At 38.3% G+C, this 26,765-nt stretch overlaps 1 long non-coding RNA gene across 1 annotated transcript; it reads left to right on the top strand.

Annotated features, from left to right (window-relative positions):
• The first annotated feature begins 42 nt into the window (after nt 1–42).
• On the top strand, nt 43–26,764 carry LOC146668512 (uncharacterized). Its single transcript, XR_014912160.1, has 3 exons — nt 43–408; nt 487–658; nt 26,625–26,764. It is a non-coding gene; the product is annotated as an uncharacterized LOC146668512 (long non-coding RNA).
• Nucleotide 26,765: the final 1 nt, after the last annotated feature.

The raw sequence follows: 26,765 nt of genomic DNA, 5'->3' as shown, positions 1-26,765 counted from the left end.
GGTATCGAAAACTGGTTCTTGTTGAGAACCGGTTCCCACTGTTTCAATTCCTTGGAATTGTTTGCCATTTTTGCAAACGATTCCCTTATCGATTCCAGTCGCCCCGAATGACGTCACCACGTTGCGGAGCGTCATTTACCTGGCAGGAAACACAGCACCTAAGCGGCTCAAACGCTCAAAAGTTTGATTATACTTTACGAGAACGGATGACAACAGGGCAACTTGCAATACTTGCAAAGTAGTTACTTCGTTTAAGGGAGGAAACACTACGAATATGCAAAAGCATTTCCTCACAAAACACGCGATGAACTTAAATGAATGTCGTGTTTTTAATTCTGCTCCGGACTCGTGAATCTCAACCCAGCAGCAGCGGTAACGTTTGCACGTCCTCTCCCGTTAATGCGGCAGGTAAATAATCAACTAACAGTGCATATTATGTTAGTGCGATCTGCCTTATTACAAAACCTGCCATTACTGTGCATTTAGGTGACCGTGATGAGAGAGACAGACAGAGTATGGCTCAGATGCTGCCAGTTCTCGCTGCAGTCTACATTCGTCTATCCTTTCAGGCCAGGATAGACGAATGTCACCGAGCAGTGACTGAGTTTGTGGTCAAAGGCTTGAACCCATTTGCCACAGCAGTTGCCCCCGATTTTCGGTAAGTGAATGTGTTTAATTGTAGGCAGGGACATTACTGGAGATTCTTGTGTAATTGCCACAGAACAATTTATGTTATACTTTGTTATTGCTACAGACGAATATTTATTTTATTATTTTACATTTACAATTTTTTTGTAAATGTAACCCCATTGAAGAGCCGTAGGCTGGATCTCTTAAGATCTCACTGTTGGGTTTGTAAGGCCATGTTACTCCTAAATGTCTACCTTGTTCAAAGAGAAGATATAAAACAAGTTCTAAGCTAATCGACCTTAGTGTTCTCCTTTTTAAAAAAGGAGTTGCTTTCTCACTGCATATGCTTTATTTCACAATCAGATCGATTCGATAACAAAAACATACAGCAGCTCCTCTCCTACTCCTAGCCCTTCGCTGCGGTGGAAAAAAGAACGACTTCAATCCCCTTCAAGGAACATACGTACAAAATAGTTTTCCTGATACACCAATGGGGCGTTCAATGCCATCTTGTAAATATGAGTACTCTGGCAGAGTAACAGTTCAAATGAAAAATACACCAGAACAAACAAGCAAACAAAAAAAGAAGTGTGGGGTACCTTTGAACCAATGAACAAAGTATAACAATTTATACTTTTTAACATAACCCGACCCCGTCAATATGTGATATGTCTCACAAGAATATTTATTTTATTATTTTACATTTACAATTTTTTTTCCTGGGGACCCTGTGACACCCCATTGAAGAGCCGTAGGCTGGATCTCTCAAGATCTCACTGTTGGGTTTGTAAGGCCATGTTACTCCTAAATTTCTATCTTGTTCAAAGAGAAGATATAAAACAAAGCTCTGAGCTAATCGACCTTAGTGTTCTCCTTTTTAAAAAAAAAAAAAAGAATCGATAAGAGAATCGATAAAGAATCGAATCGTTAAACAGAATCGAAAATAGAATCGGAATCGTTAAAATCTTATCAATACCCATCCCTACTCATGTGTGTATTTAAGTCCTCAGTTTTCTGAATGTCATTGTCAGGTCATCTGTTATAGAGTTGGATGTCTCGAGACCACTTTTAAGTGGTCTTGGTCTCGACAGACTTTTGTCTTGTCTTGGTCTCGGTCTTGGTCTCGCTGTTTCGGTCTTGCGTTCTCAAATCGACATAGTGTTCGGGAGATTTGGAGTCAACCATCAGCGGAGCAGGGGGGTGGCTTACTGGGCTTAAGCCCGGGTCATTTTTTCAGAAGCATGGGGTCTTTTGGAGTGTAATTTGTTAGTTAGATGCCTGACTGACAACTGTATAAAACAAAAACAACACACGAAGCACAGAGCGCACCGTCGTAAATTCCCCCTAATTTTGGTATGATCCGAGCTCAGGCACTAGGCGACTGAGCACAGCACCCATGTGAGCGAGGGGGGAGAAGCTGCTGCCTGCGAGTTTGCTGCAGACAGAGGAGAGCTTAAGTTTGACCAGGTACCAAAGCAAATCATTCGTACTGAACTAATAATGTAAATATGTAAATGGTTGTTTGCCAAAACTCATCAGAACATGTATCTCGTACCTAGTGTTTCTTTTTAGATACCATTTGTTACTTTTCAAATTCATATTTATTAAGTTGTGCAGGCTTGTTTGCACAACAAGGCTAAATAATTATATAAACTTTTCTCAATCTAAATATTGTACTTTGGTAGAATTAAATAAGTGTAGTGCAGGTCTATGATGATTTTTTAGTGCTACTATCATCTAGTTCTGATTCTGGTTCTCTCTTGGTTACTGTTGTAGTCCTGTTTTAATTCCGGATCAGTTCTGGGTCTGGTTGAATTGGGGTTCAGTCCCTGTGTCTTGATACAGGCCCGACTTTGTTCTGCCTTGCTGCTTAATTAAAAAACTACATATATATATATATATATATATATATATATATAAAAAAAAAATTAGGGGTGCAACGATATTCGTATCGATATTGAACCGTTCGATACAGTGCTTTCGGTTCGGTACGCATATGTATCGAACAATACAAAATTTGTAATTTATTTTATCAATTTTCCTTCTGACGATGCTGTCTGTGTTGAGCGCTCAGTGAATCTGTGTTCGACTACTCCGCCTAGGCTGCACTGTCGAGCGCAGATCCACTGAGCGCTCAACACAGACAGCATAGTCAGAAGGAAGAGCGCAGGGCAAGCTAGCGAGACAGAAGTTAAGCTCTACTTGCAACAGGCAAATTGAACCTCATTCAGATCTGGCGTTTGGAATTATTTTGGTTTTCATGTGACGTATGACCCTGAAGGTAAGCGAGTCATGGACTAAAGTAAAACAGTATGTTGGATGTGCCATGCAATGCTCAATTACATTGGTGTGAACTAGTGTGTTAGCGCAGTTAGCTCGTTAACGTGTTGGCCGTCTAGCCCCATGCACGGAGTGATCGGCAGTAGCTCGTTAACGGAGATTTGCCGTGTTGTGGCGTTAAGGTCATTTCAACGAGATTAACCTGAAAGCACTAGTGGGAACACAACGAATATGACTGCACATTTACGCCGACATCATCCTAGTGCAAAGACAAGTGGAAGCAGACAAAAAAAAGCAAGCATGCTACTAACTTTAGCCGAGTCATTTAGACAGCTGTTAGCACATGATTCTCCTTATGCTGCTGAGAATATAGCCCAGAAGAAGCGGATAGTATAGCTTTTATTTTGGAAAGAGCCATTTCTCTGTAATAAACTCTCTTTTCAAAAGATGAGTGATTCCTCAATCAGATACAGGGCTTGCAATATCGCTAGCCCGACGTCCTGGAGCTAGCGATTTTTTTCAGTCGGGCTACCAAAATCTTTCTCTTCCCTGCCCGTCGGGCTATTGTAGGAAAAATATATGTCAATGCTTTTGCATTCTTTCAGAAATGTAGCTGGGTAATTATGTCATTGGCATCGGTGAGCCACTGTCAATATGTGACATATTGAAGTCGCGTTTGAATTTGCGCTTGTTTTTTTGCTTTCACTTTGCAATCGTGCGAACTGTGTATAGAGAGCGACAGCACTGATCTGTGAGTGATGATAATTTGTGCACCAATTCCTCTGACATCGTCTTATTAATCGTTAGCTTACTATGCAAACATGACAAGTGAAATCTCGCGCAGCAAGCTTAAACATGTGAGAGGTTGATCGTGCAGAGAATCGCTGAGCTTATGTGAGTGAGCGTGTAAAAGCATTTCAGTTCTGCTGAGCCAAATAAGACAGGTCAGGGTGAAGAAGTGACAGCCAAAGAAAAGCTTACCACAAAACGGAGAAGTTATGACAAATCAGACTATAAGGCAAAAAGAAAGTGCAACTTTATGGTTTCATGGACAAAAGAATTTCTGTGGCTGCGATATGATGAGCTAAATAACCAGGGCTGCACATAAGTGGTCCGCAGGTGCGCATTCGCTGTCAAAATAAAAAACGCGCACAAGGGTTAGGGTTAGGGTTAAATTTAAAAACTGTACTTTTGAGTTAAAATATATATTTATAATTTTAATAAATGACAAATTAAAAATGCATGAACATTTTTTTGTATCGAAAAAATATCGAACCGTGACACCAAAGTATCGAACCGAACCGAACCGTGAATTTTGTGTATCGTTGCACCCCTAATATATATATATATATATATATATATATATATATATATATATATATATATGAATATATGAAGTCATTCTTTTTTGAACAAAACTCAAAACAGACCATAATAATCTTTCAGTCATTTCTACCCTCACTTAATTTCCTTTCGCTGCTCAGCTCTCACAAAGTGGCTCAGTTATGCTCCAATCACTCTATATTGTGGCCAATCACATGCGAGGATATAGGATAATATCATTATGTGAAAAACAGAGAGGGTGAGAGACGCGACAGTCAAGTGGAGCATCCGTCTGTACTCTCAGTAAGTGAGTGAGACAGTAGACAGCGGTGAGGAGGGCTGTGCGAAAGCAAAAACACATAAATATGCCTGACACCCGTAAACGAAGCAGCATCTGGCTGCAGTTTAAAGACTTTTTTTGTCTCGGTCTTGGTCTTGGTCTCGTCTCGACTCGGTCTCGGTCTCGGTCTCGTCTCAACTTGGTCTTGTCTTGGTCTCGATACCCTCTGGTCTCGGTCTTGTCTTGGTCTCGGATTAGGCGGTCTTGACTACAAGTCTAGTCTGTTATCCTCACCATTGTCTTAGTCATTGTTATACTCACAGTCATAGAGCTTCATAGCGTTTGTTTAGTGTTTTTTAGTTTGCTTAGGGTTACATGTTTAACTCCTGCCATCATCCAAGTAAAGGATTGCTTTTGTTTAAACCTGCAACTCTTTGTCCACAACTGCTTTTGGGTCCTGTTTCAAAAAACACACCGGTGCAACTCGTCGTGACACAGGCCTATAAACAAAAGATTTTCTCCTGCTCAAACATTAGATTGCAACCAGACTTTTATTTAAACACACACTGTTATTGGAAGATATGCATAATGTGTTAATTAGTGCAGTTAATATTTGGTGATACATAAACTTACTAAACTGAGAAAGTGGTTTGTTGCATGCCTTTGATATTGGCCCGCCACCTTCCTTTCTTCTTCTGTCAGCGTTCTAAATCTGAGTCTGTGGATGTGACCCCTTCCAGAGGTGCAGCCACCGGGTCTTTGACTAGCACGCTTATTGTTCAACACTTGCCTTGTGCTTGCATACTCCCTTGCTTGCAACCTGCAACATTTGCTCTATGCCTGACATCTCTGTGTACTGCTTTTTGGAAGTAAAACATAAAAATGTTGAGAGGGTAAGATGAAGCCAAGGATGTAAGCACAAGTTGCATTTTAGGACTTTTTATCCATCCAATATTGAAATCTAAAATGGACCGTGAGCCAACAGTAAATCTATGCCGAAATGTTTGCTAGGATATCACTCCCATTATTATTAAACTACTTAGTGACCCCTTGTGCCCTATGGATGAGGGCAATACATTTTGTATTGATCGGCAGCAATGTAAACAAGGGTATCTAACTATCCAGAGCCAGTGGAACCTCTCAGTGCATTCAGACCTGTACTCTTCTTCTAGTGTACACTACAAATGCACATGGCCAGTTGCCAAAAGTAGGAGATGACTCATTTGACCATATCTCTTTATTTCTCTTTAGACTAGTTTCTATGGTTTCACACCAGTAAGCTCTCAAATGTGCATTTATCTTTGTAGTGGGGAGTGAATGCACTGCAGGTCTACACTAATATTGTTTTTTATAACTGTTAATGGATTGTTCTTGCTGACTCCAAAAAGCTCAATTTAAGAGAGGAAGAGTTACTCTTTCTGTTTGAGTCATATATTGAATTACTATACATGTGATATACATTCTTTGACTGTATTTGTTGATGCATTTTTCATAATTCTAAATGGAATTTTAACTTTAGTCACTGTTCCTAGTATAACATGAGCCAGAGCATGACACATAACACAAGTTAATCTCAATCCTGACACAACAATGAATGCTTGGAATCCATCTATTCAGATTTTCCTTGATTTTCTATATACCTTGGACAACTGAAATATGAGTATTCCTGTGTTCGGCATCGAAATAAAAAGAATTTTACCAAAACGTTTTGCTGTTCATTCAAGTGAGATCCATAGTGTATTTGTGTGCTTTGGTCTTTGCCTGTGGATGGCATGCATTTGAACACCTGCACAAAATGCTAATGTTAATGCAGTTTCCATTCGAATCTCAGGTATATGAGAAAGCATGAATAATTAATATATACCCATCCACCCGAGTATAACACCTGCACCTGAGACGGCAAAGATTTAAAGTTCATTACTGTAACTATGCAATAAGAAGGACTTAGTGTTGTTAATCACAGTAGTGTAGGAGTGGGAGCTTCTCACCATGTGTATGTGCAGAGAAAAATGAGGGTCCTCATCATGTGTAAACACTAATTAAGCAGTGTTACTGCAGTAAACAATCTTTTAGGGGTCTTCAGTGTCCACAGGACTCTTCCGCACTTCCGTACAGTGAGACTGACTGGACTTTAATTATTAGTATTTTCTTTTAGCTTTATTTGTATGCCACTTTTTTAAAACACACAGTTACAAAGCGCTTCACAGCTGAATAAAACCAAACCAAAAATCAGTGGTTTATTATCATTTATTCTGATTATTTGTTGTACATGCTTTGTCTGTGTTTGTGTAGCCCTTTAGAAAGATGTAAGTGTGAAAATTAAGATTTCTGTAAGTGTACAGCTCCAAGGTTAGCAGCGACTAATAAAGAGAACAAAAATCTGTAGAGAAATAAAAAACACCAATGAGCCAAACCAACATGAATTAATTAAGAGATAAACAGAGCGTGCAGGCGAGTTTTATTACCCAAAGCTCCTGTGGGATAGAAGCCATCCCTCTTCCTCCTCTTCATTCCATCATCCCCTCTCTGTTTCACTTGATTACTTCTGCTACTCTCTCCCTTAATGTCTATTTTTTCTCGCCTCGGTTTCTCAGTACCCAGTGTCCAAAGGGAACTGAGCGCACTGAGGAGAAAAGAGGAAGCCTGCAGCTCTTTCTGTTTGCACCCCCTCATCGAGAGGCAGATGAAAAGTTCAGCTGGACTATGTGTTCACACCTGTATCCTCCTCTTCATCATCTCTATTGTGCCTCTCGTTCCTTCACTGTGCTAGCCAACCTCACTTGAATGTTTTAGTTCTACTTTATCTATAGATTAGTGATCATATATTCTAATCTATTCTTTTTCTTTCCTCTGATCTCACTCCACCTCCTCTCTGCATGAAAGGTGAAATCATGCTCATTACAAACAGAAAGCAGGGTTTTGATTAAAGGGCAGCTTTAATTTTAGATCTTGTGTAATTAGGACCTCTGCATTGGTATGCTCTTGTGTGCAATATTGCGTGTTTGAATACGTTGGCGTATTAAAACAAGACCACAGTGGAGGCTTGAATATCTGCTGGAATTTTGTGTCACACCTCTGATCCTGGGTCTTTGTCTTAATTTCTCTCTCGCCCAGTGTGACCCATGAACGCATCCGCCGACGCACTCACTCCTCATCTCTTTTGTTTGTTCTTCTGTTGAAAAATATCTTTCAGAGAAAATGGAAAATTTAGCAGCAGGCTTTGACAACAGTCTTACACGCTTTGAATGTTTATCTGCTGCATTGTCACTGAATACAAATAAAGAGCTGGGGTTGTAAATTTGTAAACTTTAGAGGTACACAACCTGCTGTTAGTCATCTTCAGCAGAGATAGCTAATACTCAGATTATTTAAATAACACCTTCATTTCTTTAATTACACTAATGCATTATGTGTGCAGTATGTTCTGTTATCTAAATTTTGAACTGTTTGTAATACTGATTCACTGATTTTTATCTGTTGTCTATGACACTGACCTTTTTAGTGATGCTAATTGGACCATTTCACCACACCACTTGTTACTTTTCATTTGAAATATATCACATTATTACCACATTATATTATTTTAATAAATAACAAAACTAGCCAAATATTAGATTACAAAACTAAATTAAAATTAGTCTGATGATTGATATCATCGATGATGCTAATATCTGCTGTTTTGTTTAGTATATCCAGACAGCTCGCTTGCCTAAACCACACAAAGCTCCCAGCAGTGAAAATGTGTCTCAAGGGTACGATTTCCTGCTGTCCTACATATGAGAAAGAACCACTGTGAAATAGCCACATAAATCTTAATAAAACATTTTTGTTTCATTAACTTATTCTCTTTTTCCAAGTTTTATTTCATACTGATGCTAAACCCAGTGTGGGTGTGGGTGTTTGGAGGATGCTGTCTAAAGTCTAAAATTGCAACCTAATTGCATGCAATCAAAATTATATTTTATCAAAACTACATCTAAAGTTAGCAAGGCATTAGACTAAAAGAAGAAACTATTAAAAAACTAGCTAAACAAAAACCAGAATATGAAAAATAAAGCTCAGCCAGTGAGCTAAATCTGAATGAACCAGTTTCTGGAAGAAATCTTTCTTTAAAATGGATAATTAACAGTGTCAGCCATTCCCTAGAAAGGTTTTCTGGCAGTAATCCCTAAATAAAAATGATAGCTAAAAGGAAAATAAGGATAAAATGGAAAACATGCAATAAGTTAAAAAAAAAAACAAAAACAGAAATTGGTGGTATTAATAGACAAGTAATAGAAAGTAGAGTCATGTTCAGTTCATCATCAGTCCATGCTGAAATACTGGATGCAACAGTACTAACAAGAATCAGTACTACCCAACAGTACCTTATATTGTATATTAGTACTTTATTGTTTCTTTATCTATGGTCTTTTTTCCCTCTTTATTGACAGATTGGCAGTAAAGAAAAAAAAAAGGAAACAGGGGAGAGTGTAGGGGAGAAATTAGTTAGACTTGAACCTGAGGTATTTACATACCTGCTCAACCATCGAGATAAACTACCACCCATACTGTATATTACTTATTGTAATATAAACTTATATTATACATATTATTACATTATATTCCAGAATATCACAGGGTATCTGTGAACACAACTTTAGAGGCTGGACTTGACATAGACTTGACTTTTTGGGGCAAAACAATTTCCATGGCTCAGTCACATTTGTTCTTTCAATTTTCCTTTTGAATTTGTATCCTCATCAAACCTAAATGCTGATATTATTCAGCTAAATCCATGAAATGTAAAGCTCCCAAGTAGTCCTGATAAAAATCTGATTTAATGTCAACAGCGTTCTTTCAGCAGTATCTGTAATTGTGGCCACATAACAACTGAAAATCAAAGTGACTGTATCTTTGATAAGCAGAAGTTAAATAGAGAGATGTTGAAAGTATCTGATAATGAAGACGACAGATGATTTACTTGAAGACATTGTGCTCAAAAAGAAAAAAGCATCCGTTTGAAAGATTTTTTTTTAATTGATACAAAAGTAACTTGTAAAAAAGTTCAGCCAGTCAGCTTGATTTGTTTATAGAGGCGACACAGTTCACTCTGCAATAGTTTCTGTCTTTCCTTGTGTTTTGACAGTGTTGCTCTTGCTCTGCACCACAACCATCCCAACGTCCACCTGCAGATATTTACTCTTTATTTCCCAATAAATCATTGCAAATGTATTCTGGGGGAGTGACAAGGTCCTTCCCTTCAGCAAAATCTATTTCTGCAGGCTGAAAACACCAACAGATAAAATCCATGTTGCCCAATGTAAGTATAATGATCAGAGATGGGCAGCAGCGTTACTGTAATCTGATTACTTTTTCAAGTAACGAGTAAAGTAAGGGATTACTATTGCAAAAACGGTAATTAGATTACCGTTACTTTCCCGTAGTAACGCTGCGTTACTGCGTTACTAAAACCGTGATTTTTTGCGAGAACGTCTCACGACAGTGATGTAAGCGAGTACGCCGTTAGAGACAACAGCTGTGTGCAGATCAACAATTGATCATATATCGATTGTGGGAGAGAGTATGAGCGTGCAGCGTTTAAAGCGTGGAAGTACTGACCTTTGAGTTTGATTCCATAAAAAGTGACAAAAACATTAGTGTCCGCTGTGCGTGGGAAGAAAACTTCTTTTTACAGCGAAAAAAACCCCTAAACTTCCAAGCAAGCACCGAGTGCGCAACGACGTAATGGGAAACTCACAGAGAAACTCGCGGATTCTTCCACTGACCGCGGCACACCTGCACCAGGGTAAACCTCCGCCTACCGCAGTCCTGCTTTACAGGTAAAATAGAGCAACAGGACCGCTGAGTCTTTGACTTTATTTATTTTCTGCTGTGTTTTACTTGCATCTATTTGAAAGAGTGAGTGTAAACACAAAAAATACTTTATTTTATGTGCTGGAATGTGCAGAAAATAGGTTTAAATGTTAAACTAATTTATTCAAGTCAGAGAATGTTGCATATAATTAAATTTTTGCTTGATGCATAAAGTTAAAAGATTAAAACTGATAAAACAAGTTAAAAAAAGAGACTTTTCCATTTGATTACATTTTGTATGATGGGTTATGCAGAAAAAGTAGAATTGGGCTGAAAGATCTATCGCTTTATCACCTCTTCAGGTTGTAAATTGTGTTTTTAAAAAGTAACTAAGTAATTAATTATTTTTGAAAATAAGTAATCAGTAAAGTAACGGGATTACTTTTTGGGGAAGTAATCAGTAATTAGTTACTGATTACTTTTTTCAAGTAACTTAACCAACACTGATAATGATACACTTTTGTAATAAAAAGCATACTTGCTGATAATTTTTGCTTATGCTTTTATGCTTTTACTTATGTTTATTCAGGAAGGACATGAGAAACTTGACATTTGGAAAAACACATTTATTCAATTTCAGAACGCATACATGGTCAAGGTCAAGGTCAAATTTATTTATATAGCACATTTCAAACAGCCGATGCTGCACAAAGTGCTTAACAATATAAAAATGGTATTAAAAAGCAACAATGTAATATAATAATAACAATAAAAAACAATAATAGGACAATAAAAGAATTAAAACAATAACTAAACTAGTTCAAATTAGACCAAAATGCTTGGGTCATAGTGTGTTAAAAGCCAGGGCATAGAAATGTGTCTTTAGTAATGATTTAAATTGCTCAAGTGTTTGTGCAGATCCCAGACTATTCCAAAGTCTGGGACCTGCCACAGAGAAGGAAATATCACCACGGCATTTGAGATTAGTCCGTGGGATGGACAGCATTAGTTTTGAGCTAGACCTCGTGTTTTTTACTGGAGCATAGGCAGAGAGGAGCTCAGACAGGTAAGGAGGGGCTCGGGCATTAAGTGACTTAAAAACAAAAAGTAAAAGTTTAAATTGGATCCTGTAGGAGACAGGAAGCGAGTGTAAAGAAGCTAAAACTGGGGTTATATGCTCTCTCCGTTTGGTACCAGTGACCTTATACAGCTCATGCTGCTGTAGCGGCCCCTCCCAAACACACATATACACTTAGGAGCATGACCAAATTTTTCATGTGTTAAAGAAACATAATGTATCACACATTATGTTACTGAAACATATAATATTCATGCCAGTCAAGTCAGTCATGATGCATTTGAGGTGGCTGGGATTAGCTGTGTAAAATGATTCCCTTGGTATTCACAGCATGCCATCTTCATATTTTCAGTGTTTTGTCCTCTCTGTCTATTCTTTTGTCTGTCTGACTGTTCATAATAAAAGCTGTGTCTACAGAAATCATTAAAACACAAATATGAGAGGAGGAGAAGGTTGAGGAAGAAACACTATGCATTTGTTTTTTGCTCTTTCGTGTACTTTTTCACTTTCAGTGAAACACCTGAAAGAGAAGAGAATGAATACACATCAAACAAGTACACAGAGACTGCAGACGAATTTGGCATTTCAACAGCAGACATTGAGCGATCTAAAGCAGATTACAAATGTACGTTTTGTTTTTTTTTATTCTTTTTTATTTAAAGCAACAGACCGCTATGAAGATATTTTTTTAGTTTGTTTTTGTTGTTGTTGTTTGTTTGTTTTTAGTTTGGTGTTTCTATTAGCCATCAGGTTTAATGCTGCAGGCTATCGAAAACCCACTGAATAATTTATGTGCTTGTGCATAAATAAGAGAAACATGCCATTTTGAAATCTGAGCTTTGGAAAAATGAATTACGTGAGCACAGATCTGGCTGCACACTCGCTCATGGGCACAACACATTTTTCTCAGTGATATACCCTGAGTAAAATTCATTTGTTTCTTCTCTTTAAGACAAAAGAGACGGGGGGAAAAAACCAGTAAACAAGAGAAAGTGTTTGTATTCCGTATAGACATAAACTTTCCCTTAAAACATTCTTCATCATACAATTAATTCCATCTATTTGCTTTTGGGTTGTTTAGTTGGATGTTAATTTTGTAGGTTTTGACTTCCTAATGGCTGCAATTATGATAATATACCAATGTGCTTCACATGTGCCTGGAGGCCCCCACCTCAATAGCATCTTATTCACTACTTTCAGCAGCTGTACACTATGTAACTCTACAAACATAAAACATTACATCTCAATACACAATCAAAGCCCACCCAAGCTTAATCCTCCAACCACTATGGCCTACCACTTGGCCACTCTTTGAAAAAAGAAAACAAAGTCTCTTTTAACAAGGAGACACCTCTGGCAGAACTAGGCTCAGGGAGTCAAACCATTTGTCAATCATCTGCCACAAGTGGTTGGAGGATGAGGGAAAAGATAATAAGGTGAAGCGAAAAGAAAAAGCACAGAAGGTTAATGGCATGAAATAGGGGCATATAAATGAATAAAGAGTGAAAAAAAGGATGTAGAGATGAGCTGTCCAGTGCATCATAGGATCTCCCCCAGCAGTCTGATGATATAGCACCAATAAATAAGCCATGGTTCAAGGACAAATGAGCCAGCCCTACTGCATGAAGTACAAAACATGGTGGGAGAATCAAGTCAGGACACAGATTGTTGTGCTTAAGTCTTGAGCGTCCCCTCTTCATTTAAGTTATTGAAATACTGAAACATGGATATGTAGTATTTATGCAAAAGTTTTTTACAATTTTAATGAGCACATTTATGCTGAAGCACAAACTGACCTCTGATAAGCAATCTGTATTCAAGTAGTTTTCAGGAATAGGTCTCCAGGCTTCTCTAAGTACGTTACTAGACTCTTCTTTCGATGTTGAATGCCTTTTGTTTCATTCTCTGTCAATATGATCCCACACTTTTGAATAACATTGATATCCAGTCTCCGGGGAGACCAATTCATGACTGATAGTGTTTCCTTGTGTTTTTTTAATCTGGGTAGACTTTTACTGCATCGGAAGTTTGTTTGGAAGCATTGTATTGTTGAAAAAAGAATCTGTTCCCACTCAAGACGCCATCCAGATTCTGATATATGGTGGACTTATTGTGCACTCCTTTTGTTTTGAAAATGTTTCTAAAAACATTGGTTTAATAACAGAGAAAGACCTTTAGCTCTTTGGATGTAAAATATAAAGGATTGACATCAATCCTACATTTGTCTTCTGCTCCTCTTTTGGCTTCAGAGCTGTAGTTCATGTGTGAATGTGAAAAGTGGCTTGAGTCTGATTGAAAAAAAAATACTACAGTCAGAAAAGTGTCTAATCAATTTATGTTAAAAACCTATAAATAACTGTGTAAACTGTGTATAACCCCCTAGGTGGATCTTTCATGTGCTGCACTTGTCCACTAATCCAATTAAATGGAGAATTTAAAATGACTATTTTGACTGAACTGACTGAATTTAAAAATGTGAAGGAATCACACCAGCTACCCCGCCTTAAAAAAACAACAACACAACAAAAGCAATTATTTATAACAAATACCAATTACAAGAACATATGGAAGTTATTTTAACAGTTAAAAAAGCCTTCTGGAGTAGAACAGGAAAAAAGGCAGTCTCATCAGGTGAAAATTTTACGTCAAGCTGTTTGAATTACTACCTGTCTTTTTCTTTGTTGTTATGGTTATTGCGAGTAACAGAGGATGAATTTGGTAGGGAACCAGTTAACATCTTGATGCATGTGTGTGCTAACGAGCAGCTTTGTCACTTTTGTCACATGATTGACAGTTTCATAGATCTCCTCTCTTCCTTTTTTTCCTTGGTTTGTATAGTGCCACACAATATCACCATTTAAAGTGAGCTATATTTGAAACACACGTTGGGCTTTAAACACACTCAAGGATACTTTTTATTTACATAATGATGGTTTATGAAAAGTCAAGTACTGTAAGACATAAGACTTGGACTGAACCCATAATCCACTAATGAAAAAATAAGAGTTTCCAGCGTGTCGTTTTCTCATCTGTTAGGACTTGAAATTTAAAAATTGAGAGCAAATACATCAGAAATCAGATAATTGTATTTTAAACAGATCCACTGTAGCCAAAACATATGACTTGATTATTTAGATGACTAGTACAAAATGACCAGATAATGCAGTATTGGTTTCTGATATTTTAAGATAAAATAGACTGAAGAGTTTGTTTCTGACTCATACATTGACCTCAATGCTGAAGAAACAAATGGCATCATAGCATTGATGTAAAATACTTGCTCTGAAGGAGTCATTGATTTTTCCATCATTGCCTACAAAACCTGGGAATATTAAAACAGTAATCTCTGTGATAGTCCATGTGTATTGCATATCATCATATTACCTAATGTGGTCTATGAGTCAGAATCCAAGCCAAAAGAGAAGAAAAAAAGGGGAAAAAAAATCATTAGCTGACAAATATTATGAAGATATTGTTCATGCCATGCACTTTTTATTTCCTTTTTTAAAGGGTCTTATTATTCCAATTTTCAGTTGAACCCTTGAAATAGAATAAATAAGTCAAATTGAAAAAATCCGTATTTATCTTGGTAGAGCACCAAATGGTTTCCAGCTAGAAGGGAATGTTGAACAGGCACTATGCAAGGATCTAGAGATTTCAGACCTACCATTTATTAGCTCAAACATCAAAAGACATGAATGCTTTAAAAGTATCAACATCAGCTTCTCTCTGAGAGCATGGTGGGAGTTTCTAAAAATAACGGAGTCTTCATTAATCCCATGCAAATGTACACCTATCTGGAATAACCCTGACATATTACAAAACAATAATATGATTAATTTCCCAGAATGGAGTTGTAAAGGAATTAAATACTTAGAACATATATTAAAGGGAACAGAATTTATTCCATTTCACAGACTAGTTGCACAATATGGGATCAACAAGAAAAGATTTTTAGAATATCAACAAATTAAATCCGTAGTAAAAAAGAAATTTAACCTCAGTCAAGTTGAATTACAAACACCACCAAGTGCGGCACATTTGTGCGGCACATTTCCTTACTCTTAAATCCCCCAAATTATTATCTAAAATATACAGAACACTTTCTAAATTAGATGAATCAATATTCCTTCCTATTGCAAAGTGGGAAGCAGATTTATTAGTCAGTTTAGACCAAAACTTCTGGTCTCAGGTATGCTTAAAAACCTTTAAATTGATTAAAAATCCCAGTCTGCAATTAATACAATACAAAATACTACATAGAGTGCACTATACAGGTCATCGGATGTTCAAGATGGGCTTTACATCTTCCAACAACTGCTCACACTGTCAAGGCAATACACCAGACAATTACATTCACGCTCTTTGGTTCTGTCCACCAGTGCAGAAGTTTTGGCGCGAGATATGTGAAGACTTATCAAAGTGTCTGAAATGTAACATTCCAACTTCCTCCTTAGTGTGTTTGTTGGGCAGCTTAGATAATGTCACTTCAGAAAAGAATATAGCCCATATGGTTTTCACTGCCCTATGCATAGCCAAGAAAACAGTCCTCATGAACTGGAAAAATAAAAACAATCTTAATTCTAACCAATATAGAAATTATCTATTAGATTACATTAGTCTTGATACAGCCTCTGCCACCACATCAGATCAATTGCTCTGGGCTCCTTTGATCAGCTCCATCGCCTAGTGGGGGTGGGGGTTCATAGTTTGGTCCCGCCTTCACTGTTGTGATTGGTGTGGGGGTAGGGACAGGCTTAGGGCGTCGGGGGGTTCCCCGGAGGAGAGAGAGAAGAAAATTTAGAAAAAAAAAAAAAAAATAGAAGGGAATGTTTCCACATAAAACTAAAACGTAATGTTTTGACTGTAACATCCTGAGAATGTTGCTGAGATGTTTTGTTATAGTTTATGTAATAAAATGTTATTTTATGAAATATTCCGACAATGTATATTCCAAAGCAATATGCCTTTTTAATTTAGGATTTAGGTCATATTGTTACATTTCACATATTTTGTCAAATTTCACATATTTTCATTGGTTAGCACTGTTAGCAAGAAGTTTCTGGGTAAGAATCTACTCGCCAGCTGGGGCAATTTCTCTGTTTGTGGGATCTCTCTATTTAATCCATAATTCGGAAGTTTACCATAGAAGTTAATCTAAGTGTGAATGATTGCCTGCCTCAGTATTAGCTGTCTCTCACCAAAGTCAGTCAGGCTTTATTAGTTTCAAAAAAATAACTCTAATTTGTTTTCTAAAATGTTAGGTCATAAAAGTCCAACTGAAGTAGTCAATGGTAGTGACTCAAAATGGCTTTAGAACAAACATTTTCTACCTGTATTAGCTCCTTTTCTTTTAAGAGTCTTCTCATTGACTGCCACTCCCAAACAGAAGGCTGGAAGAGCAGATAGATGAAGCTAATGTACTCATAGCCAGAGCTGTCCCTGAGATCACCATATTAAAGGTAGCTGCTCTCCCTGTTATCGTATGGCTCCAACTGAGAGTTCAGACCAATCCAAAACCTAAACGTTAGCCTCATATAGATTACTTGCTGATATGATTACCCATTATTTGAAAATTTGTCCATGTTCAATACAGTACCAACATCCAATCACTGTAATAGGGTAACAGAAAAAAGCAAAAGCACACTGGGTCACCTTCAGAGTTTTTTCTATTTTCTTTTGTTTGTATTTTTGTGGATGTAATCTGAAGGAATACTACGAAATAGCTAGAGTAAGTGGTGAGAAACAAAAAGCCAAAACCAGTTACCATATTCTTATCTATTTTATCTTATTTAGATAAATAGCAGATTTTTTTTTACCCAATCCAATTTATACCAAGAAATCAGGTGATCTTCTCTATTTTGTCTTAGTGTGTATGTATGCGCACATTTTGTGTGCGTATATATGTGTGAGTGTGTGTCCTTAGAGCTGAATGCCCTCTTCAGTTATCTAGGTGTTTCCGACAGACTAGCTTTTATGACTCTCATTAACGAGAGGTAATATATCCACCAGCTCATGCATCAAAAAAGGAGTGGCTGGTCAAGTGTTCATTTCAGTGTACCATATTTAAACAATTAAATTCATGAGCCATTAGAAGGATTAAAAGGTCTGGGATTTAGTTTCAAATGTGGGATTTGACCAGTGCGCTGTGGGAGAGAATGGCTGGTAGGCCAGATAGATGTGGAGGAGATGCTGTTGATGATGGCAACAGCTGCGAAGTGAACGGTGAGACTAAGAGAGAAAGACAATTGTGACCTGAGGTGATGTATGTGTGTTGGAATGCTTTCAGTATACGAGGAGGCATTTACAGAGGCAGGATGATCTCTCCCTCTAACTCTGTGTGTGTGTGTGTGTGTGTGTGTGTGTGTGTGTGTGTGTGTGTGTGTGTGTGTGTGTGTGTGTGTGTGAGAGAGAGAGAGAGAGTGAGCGTATGTGTTTAGTGTTAGTCTCTTAATGTGCTACTTCTCTCCTTAGGCAGCCAATGCTACAAAAATAATGGTATATTTAAAAAAGAAACAATGTAAGAAGAGATAAGACTCAGTTAACCAGAGGCTACATTTTTCACCATAATTTAATCAGCCCAAGAGTTTAGGATCTCATAATGTAGGGAAAAAAAAAAAAAAAAAAAAGCTTTTAGCTGACCATTATAAGATATCTACCGCCCCTTTGTGGATGACTGTTAATACTACAGCCAGATACAGTGGGGCAAAAAAGTATTTAGTCAGCCACCGATTGTGCAAGTTCCCCCACTTAAAATGATGACAGAGGTCAGTAATTTGCACCAGAGGTACACTTCAACTGTGAGAGACAGAATGTGGAAAAAAAAAATCCATGAATCCACATGGTAGGATTTGTAAAGAATTTATTCGTAAATCAGGGTGGAAAATAAGTATTTGGTCAATAACAAAAATACAACTCAATACTTTGTAACATAACCTTTGTTGGCAATAACAGAGGTCAAACGTTTACTATAGGTCTTTACCAGGTTTGCACACACAGTAGCTGGTATTTTGGCCCATTCCTCCATGCAGATCTTCTCGAGAGCAGTGATGTTTTGGGGCTGTCGCCGAGCAACACGGACTTTCAACTCCCGCCACAGATTTTCTATGGGGTTGAGGTCTGGAGACTGGCTAGGCCACTCCAGGACTTTCAAATGCTTCTTACGGAGCCACTCCTTTGTTGCCCGGGCGGTGTGTTTTGGATCATTGTCATGTTGGAAGACCCAGCCTCGTTTCATCTTCAAAGTTCTCACTGATGGAAGGAGGTTTTGGCTCAAAATCTCACGATACATGGCCCCATTCATTCTGTCCTTAACACGGATCAGTCGTCCTGTCCCCTTGGCAGAAAAACAGCCCCATAGCATGATGTTTCCACCCCCATGCTTCACAGTAGGTATGGTGTTCTTGGGATGCAACTCAGTATTCTTCTTCCTCCAAACACGACGAGTTGAGTTTATACCAAAAAGTTCTACTTTGGTTTCATCTGACCACATGACATTCTCCCAATCCTCTGCTGTATCATCCATGTGCTCTCTGGCAAACTTCAGACGGGCCTGGACATGCACTGGCTTCAGCAGCGGAACACGTCTGGCACTGCGGGATTTGATTCCCTGCCGTTGTAGTGTGTTACTGATGGTGACCTTTGTTACTTTGGTCCCAGCTCTCTGCAGGTCATTCACCAGGTCCCCCCGTGTGGTTCTGGGATCTTTGCTCACCGTTCTCATGATCATTTTGACCCCACGGGATGAGATCCTGCGTGGAGCCTCAGATCGAGGGAGATTATCAGTGGTCTTGTATGTCTTCCATTTTCTGATGATTGCTCCCACAGTTGATTTTTTCACACCAAGCTGCTTGCCTATTGTAGATTCACTCTTCCCAGTCTGGTGCAGGTCTACAATACTTTTCCTGGTGTCCTTCGAAAGCTCTTTGGTCTTGGCCATGGCGGAGTTTGGAGTCTGACTGTTTGAGGCTGTGGACAGGTGTCTTTTATACAGATGATGAGTTCAAACAGGTGCCATTCATACAGGTAACGAGTGGGGGACAGAAAAGCTTCTTACAGAAGACGTTACAGGTCTGTGAGAGCCAGAGATTTTCCTTGTTTGAGGTGACCAAATACTTATTTTCCACCCTAATTTACGAATAAATTCTTTACAAATCCTACCATGTGCATTCATGGATATTTTTTTCACATTCTGTCTCTCACAGTTGAAGTGTACCTCTGGTGCAAATTACTGACCTCTGTCATCATTTTAAGTGGGGGAACTTGCACAATCGGTGGCTGACTAAATACTTTTTTGCCCCACTGTACAACCATTATAAACACACTTTGTATTTTGCCATCTTAAGCTACGAACAATACAAACAGTCAACACTCTGTATGCCTGCCTCCGTGGGTGTGTATCATCACAGCAAAACCTGGTCCTGAAAACTCACAGCAGGAATTGCTACAAAGGTGTGTAGCTGTATATCTCTGGACAGATCTTTTCAAACTGAAAGAGAAACTATAGAAATACTCACGAAACTTTACAGATTTGCAGTAGTTGAGCGCAAAATGAAGGTCAAGATGAGCATTAAAAGAAATCCTCAACATATTTTTCAATTTCTTTAGATTGCCTACTGTATATGAAGTATACTGTGTGCAGTTTCTAAAAATATTATATTTTGGAAAATTGGTATTGTTGCATCCTAAAACCTTTTCTGTAGTTTGTAAAACAGGGAACACTGTAAGACTGGAGTAGCTGCCTTTCTTAGCTAAGTTGAAAACCAACCTAGACCGTTAAGACTGCAGTAAACCTAACTGTTAACAATTTAATTAATAATCTAGCATCACCTTTGGGCAATAATAATAATGGCAATAAAAGGACATCAGAAACATTGAATGGAGTGCATTGTAGGTTGGCAAAAAAAGAAAAAGAGGATAACAGTACTTTCAGGTGTCTGTGAAGGTTCTCAGTCATCCAGGTCATCGTAGTCAAAGGAGCTTGCACAGAAAAGCGTCTGGACTTCTTTAAGCTGCTTGAAGACGTTTCACCTCTCATCCGAGAAGCTTCTTCAGTTCTAAGGTCAAATGGTGGAGAGTCCCAGATATAAACCTAGTGGGAGTAACCCCTACAGAGGGACAAAAGGACCCCCTGATGATCCTCTAATCGCCTGACTACTTTCAGGTGTGTTACAAAAAACATGCAAAAGGTAACATGATATATAGTAATCATTAATTTTATATTAACATCTGATCCAGTAACAATCTGGACAGGCTCACATATGAAACTCAATGAATGAGCACTATCTCTGCAGTTATAGTATACAACCCTTTTTCTAGAAACTGCAAGCAGCTGTTTTCACAAACTCTAATAAACCCAGACAAACAAGGTTAGACCAAAGGTTAGATTAAACCATGTAATCAAAGCTAACCAATGATCCAGGCTGATGTTATTTGTTAGTCTGTTGGCTTTGTTTCAGTGTGTTCCTGGCTTTGGTTGCCTCACTGACGGGTAACTGAAATGTTATTGACCAGTGAGAATCATGTAGCTGAAGGTCATCTGAGGGAAAGACAGACAATGTGAAGCACAAAAGGACCTACAACAACCAAACTAGCCATAATATTTATATTCTCATGCGTTTCCCAATAGTATCTTGAACCCAGTCTTCATGCAGCTTATCACAATTGATTCTAAGTGCCATTTCTCACCAGATTTCACCACCTCATTCACATTCAGCATTTTCTTTAGAAAACTATGACTGTTGGAAAAACAAAAGGTTGAGGAATGCATTCCTTTTGCAGAGTATCTCATACAGCTTCTATTTCCTTCCAGTCTCTGTTTTCTAACTTCCTGTCTCTATGGGCAACAGCACAAACAAAACAAGCTGCTTCCTAATGATGGACAAATGTTCAGCCCCAAAGCTGCCACTGAAGACACTGACGTCATGTAATGTTTCTTAGGAATTCTACTGCAGGGAGAAACATCAAACAATGAATACAATACACTTAGGAGTAATTTTATAAAATGATTCCATACTTTTTGTACAAATGACATTCAAACCAGAAAACTTTTAGAAGAAAAGAGGAAATCCATCAGAACAGGACAGTGCAATGTACTGTGAAAGCTATGTGCACTCACCATATTCTAGGCACATGTAAACCTTCGTCTTCGTTCAGTATACCATTTTCACAGTTTCAAATGCCACAACACGACATAACCAAATGGAATTAATGATGGCTCAGTTCCACTAGATATTCCAGTTCATAACAGCACATGCAAACACAAGAACCTGCACTGCTTGGAATGCAGAAACATTAATACACCTGAACTGTGTCTAGTGTTACAAGTCTGCTATGAAGAAGGCCTAGTATCTCATCACTCTTGGCAACAATACAATGCATGACATCATGCAAATATAAGTCAAGAGTTTTAGTTAGAGCTTTTTTTAATTACCCTTTCATCTCATCTGTCCTCCTGCCCGTGACTAGGAAACCAATCTCTGTGTGTTACATTAATGAATACCTAAGTTCCTATAATGAGCCTGACCAGCTCTAACTATGAACAGGTTTTGGCTCAGCCCACCTAAATGGGCATATTAGAAATGTATGATGTATTTGTTTATTAATTAAAAAACACAGGTACCATTTCTAAATGTTGACTGGGTTGGCAGCCTACAGATGCACAATGTCTTCCACTACATGGATACCGTCCTCTGACTCTTTGAGTTTGACAACTGAGTCAATCTGTTGTTCATTTTGATTTTGTTTTTTTAAACTGTAGTTTTCTAACCTGCTGTCTCTGATTTTGAGCTGCCATGGATTACAGATGAAAAGTAGATTCTAGCATATCTAACAATATTAATAAATGAATATACCTCAAACGTGCACTATGAAAAAATGTCTCAGCCTCTTTCTTCTCATAAGTCATGACACTGCTTTCCTTAAGTTGCCTTTACAGTTTAACAGTATCTGTATCAGTCTCAGCAATACTGTATTTACTTGGTATTGGATCATTACTAAAATTTGCAGTGTTGCACATCACTGATCATTATGCAAACAGGACTAAATGTATTTTGTATGTGTAACTTATTTTTAGTTAAGTTTATCAGCTGCATGATCAAACTTCTCCCCTACATTGTAAAATAAAAAGATGTACATATATCTGCACATTCTCCTCATATTGTGGCCTAGTTGTCATGGACAGTCCTGCATTCAGCATTAGGCTATAACAAAAACAAAGAAAATCCACAGGTGATGGCGCTGTGCCAAACATCATGTTTAAATTAAGGAGAAAAGATTTATCATGTTGTTGATGTTGTTGGCTTCTGTCTGGATCTCTTCATCAACACTTCCGCTTCCATCTCTTATTGGAGAAGCTAAGATGTACAGAGAGGAGGGAAGGAAAATAAAAGCTTTGTAGCCTTAGTGATGAGAACAGGGGTTAATGGTCTCATCATGCCATCTCATGTGAGCTTTGACTATGGTATGATTGTTAAACATTTGTGTTGACAGAGATGCTCACAACCCGTATAATGACTACAGCAACTACAGAAAAAATGCACATCTAACATATTCAACCTCAAATAAGCAAACAACACCAGAAGTCTTAAGATTTCAGGTTTAAGTCCTGTGTTCCAGGAACCAAGGCTCTAAGGCTGTAGTGGCACATGTCCATCCAAACAAGGCAGATGAAAAAAATATACTATGGTCTGATGACGTTTTCCTTCTGCTCAGGCTACAGATGGGTATGACTCAAATTTGGCATCAACAACATGACCTCATGTGTCCTTGTGTCAACAGTCAGGCTGCTTGGTAGTGGTGTAATGGTGTGGAAAATGTTTTCTTGGCAAACCATGAGCCCTTAAGACCATCAGTCATGGACTGAATGCGTGTGAATAATGAAGCCAGCCATGTGTGCAGTATCTCCTTACGGCCATCTTCTTACAGCTACTTCTAGCAATGACAATGTGGCATGCCAAAAGCATCCACAGAAGTTTCAAAATGATAGTGCTTTTATTGAACTTCAGTGGCAACATCATTTAAAGTTCAGCCCAGTGTTAGTATGACATTCACAATATAGTGTTTGCTGAGACATTGTGTAAGAAGTTCAAAAAATTTTTATTGGAGCTTTACTTCCTTCATCTCTGAGGGATTATTTTCGTGTGCATGAAATAACCATAAATCAACTTTTTTCATTTTTATTTATTCATTTATTTCTTGGAAGTGAAAACATATTTTGGATTTCCAAATCTGATGCCTGTTCATTGTACATTTTAATAAGATCGAACAGATGTGATGTAGCATGATCCTGAATTATTTGATTCTTCACAGTAGTTGTTGGATTGTGTGATGGACCGAGCTGAAAAAGCAGGAGGAGTCAGGAATTATTAGAAAATTAGGGTTTTCATTTATTTAACCCCAAAAATTATATTTACAAAAGTAATAAATGTTGAACTCATATAAGAGGTCAAAGAAACGAAACTAAACTCAGGCAAAAACTGAACTTAACAAACCAAATGACTGCCCAAACAAACACAACTGACCTATACAAGAAATGACACACAGGGATATATATATATAATGTCTGATCAGACCACTATGACACACGAGGGGTAACTACACAAAACACAATCGCAAACAACAAAAGATGCAGTACAGTCTGGTTTGTTAATAAACTAAACACTAAAGAAGACAATCAAAACTACTGAACCCTAATCTCAAATATTTAATTAAGTACAAATACTTTGTTTTTAATTAAAGAAAGCACACATTCTCCCCCTCAGCAGGAAGTGGTGGTACGGTCCAACTAGCCCTCTTGTATTTAACAGCTTCAAACCCAAGCCACTGCCTTTTGTCTGACAACTCCCAGGGATCATGGCAGGTAAGAAATAAAAACAAACAAACAAAGTAATGAACTATTATGAATACATAAGTAAACTAAATGTGCACGCTTACAAATAGAAGAAATGTCCATCCATCCATCTTCTTGGTCGTGGGGTCAGCAGTCTAAGCAGAGAAGCCCAGACCTCGATCTCCCCAGCCACCTCCTCCAGCTTATCCGGGGGAACACCAAGGCATTCCCAGGCCAGCCGAGAGATATAATTTCTCCAGTGTTTCCTGGGTCTGCCCCGGGGCCTCCTCCCGGTGGGACATGCCCGGAACACCTCACCCAGGAGGCATCCTTGTCAGATGCCTGAACCACTTCAGCTGGCTCATTTTGAAGAAGAAATGTATCCAAACCAAACAATAAACTTATTGAAACTTAAGTGTGTTATTGTGTTCAAATAAAAAAATAAAAATACATAGAAGTTACCGACTTTAAAGTGTGGCCATGGGTTTGGCTATTACAGATTGGTTGTGACAACTGCATATTCATATGGTCTAACCTACTCTGGAGAAAGTTTATTTACACAAGATTAAAGGAAGAAGTTAAGCATCTAATATAAAAACTGTTTCATTCTTGCACAAAGAATGTATTTTGATTGGTGCACTTCGATAACATAGCTGCAGTACGAACAAAAGAAATGCAATCACAGACTTTTGATATGACACAAACAGGATAAATGCGATGCACTGGTACCATCTCTGAATATATAGGATAAGATTATATCATATATATGTACTAAGTTTTAATCGCATTCTTGATCTTGTCCTGACGTATGGCATAGAAACTGAACATTTAACAATAGTTCCCGAAAAACATCTTTTATCTTACCATTTCTTAATTACATTTAAACTTAACAGATTTTTTCCTATCCAGGGACTGAAGACAGTATTTACTGTAGATGGTGGTGATGGTGGTGGTGATGGTGGTATTTACTGTACAGTGCTAGGTGCCAACATATTGATCCTCATGGTGTATGACTCTGGATACTGTGGCTTCATAAAGGCCTCAATGAAGCTTGACATTTTGTTAGGATCAGATGAGCCGGAAACATACCTTAGTTATGCTGCAAAAGGCTTATGTTCGATTTTGTGCTTGAGTGGGGGAGCGGAAAGGAAGTCCACAGGGAGTCGCAAGCTGCTTGTCTACGTATAGTGTTTGCTATCAGTGGAGGCAGAAATAAAAGTATGTGGTACAGCCAGTCTGTGGACTACTCCTGGTTGTGCCGTTAGTGGTCAATCGGCCAACCATGGAGAGGAATGGATTTACAAATAGCTGAAGTGAAAAAAAAGCGTTAAAAACAATGAAACGTGAATTACTGCAGCAACGGTCTGTACTTTTATGGTTGCATTTTTGGTGTACTTCACTCAGTGATCACAACAGCATGCAATTATCTCAGGTGACTGAGTTCTGTTTTGGTAACCTAATTCTCTTGTGCCTTTGAAGAACCAAACCTCGATTAGCTTAACCAAGAGCCAGGATCATCCCATTGAATAAATCAACGTTGAATGGATGGTGAATGGGGCTATGCATAAGGCCATATCTGAAAATGCTGGCAAACTTGTGTTTTGTGATTGGTGGCCTGTTATCCAACATAGGTTAAGTGCTCAGTTTCTTCATGTCTGACTTAAAACCCTGTGCACAATTATCGAGATTTTTTTCAACCTTTATGTTATAATTTATTCACTTAATTTACTATGACACAATACACCCTGTAAATTAAATCATAATCCAATGTGACTACAGTAATATATTATATTGAAAAGTAGCTGACCCTCAGGATGTGCTGCTAATGCTGACACACTGACATTTTCAAGTTATTGACAAGTTAACTAGTGACCTATAAGAGCAAAATCAGAGACCATTTAACTAGTTAAAGCCCCTGAAGTTTTTAAAGAGAGCAAAAGGTTGGGGGTCAGAGGGAGAGTTTACTGGATTATGGATTGTGAGCCACAAAAGAGCTTATGACTTGATCTTGGCTCAGTGCAGCTGAACTCTTTCTGCAAGTCCCAGCAAGTAGATCTCTGAGCACCGTTATTCTTTATTACCCAGGAAATTGGTACTGAATGCTAACACACAGACAAACACACACTGTTGCTCAGTTGTGCTAAACAAGCAGTGCAACATGCAAAACTGTATTTGTCACCCATCTTACCCATTTTCATCTACGTTTTGATCACTCTCAGGCTACATTTAATTCATTATTCCTTTTACATGATGCAAGCTAACCTAGACTTTACCCTTGGTGTCGGCCTTTAACATTTGACTCGATCTTTAGGACTCAATCTCTGTAGTTTATTCTGTGCAGTGTTATCTCTCACAGGCATGCCACCGAAACAACAAACGGTGTATTATCCTCGTTTTTCAACTTCCAGCTAACCAGCCAGCACAGGCAAGCCAAATTTTCCGGCTGTGCCCGGTTCCCGTTGTCATGGAGATGACGTCATGCTGCAGCACCGGGAGGAACGGCGCAGCCGCGGACGGAGGGAGGGGACGAGGAGCTTAAACCGCAGCCA

Source organism: Rhamphochromis longiceps, linkage group LG6 (assembly GCF_057381845.1).
Source record: "Rhamphochromis longiceps isolate RC_006_pf linkage group LG6, R_longiceps_female_GT1.1, whole genome shotgun sequence".
NCBI lineage: Eukaryota > Metazoa > Chordata > Actinopteri > Cichliformes > Cichlidae > Rhamphochromis > Rhamphochromis longiceps.
This window is presented reverse-complemented; position numbering and strand designations above follow the sequence as displayed.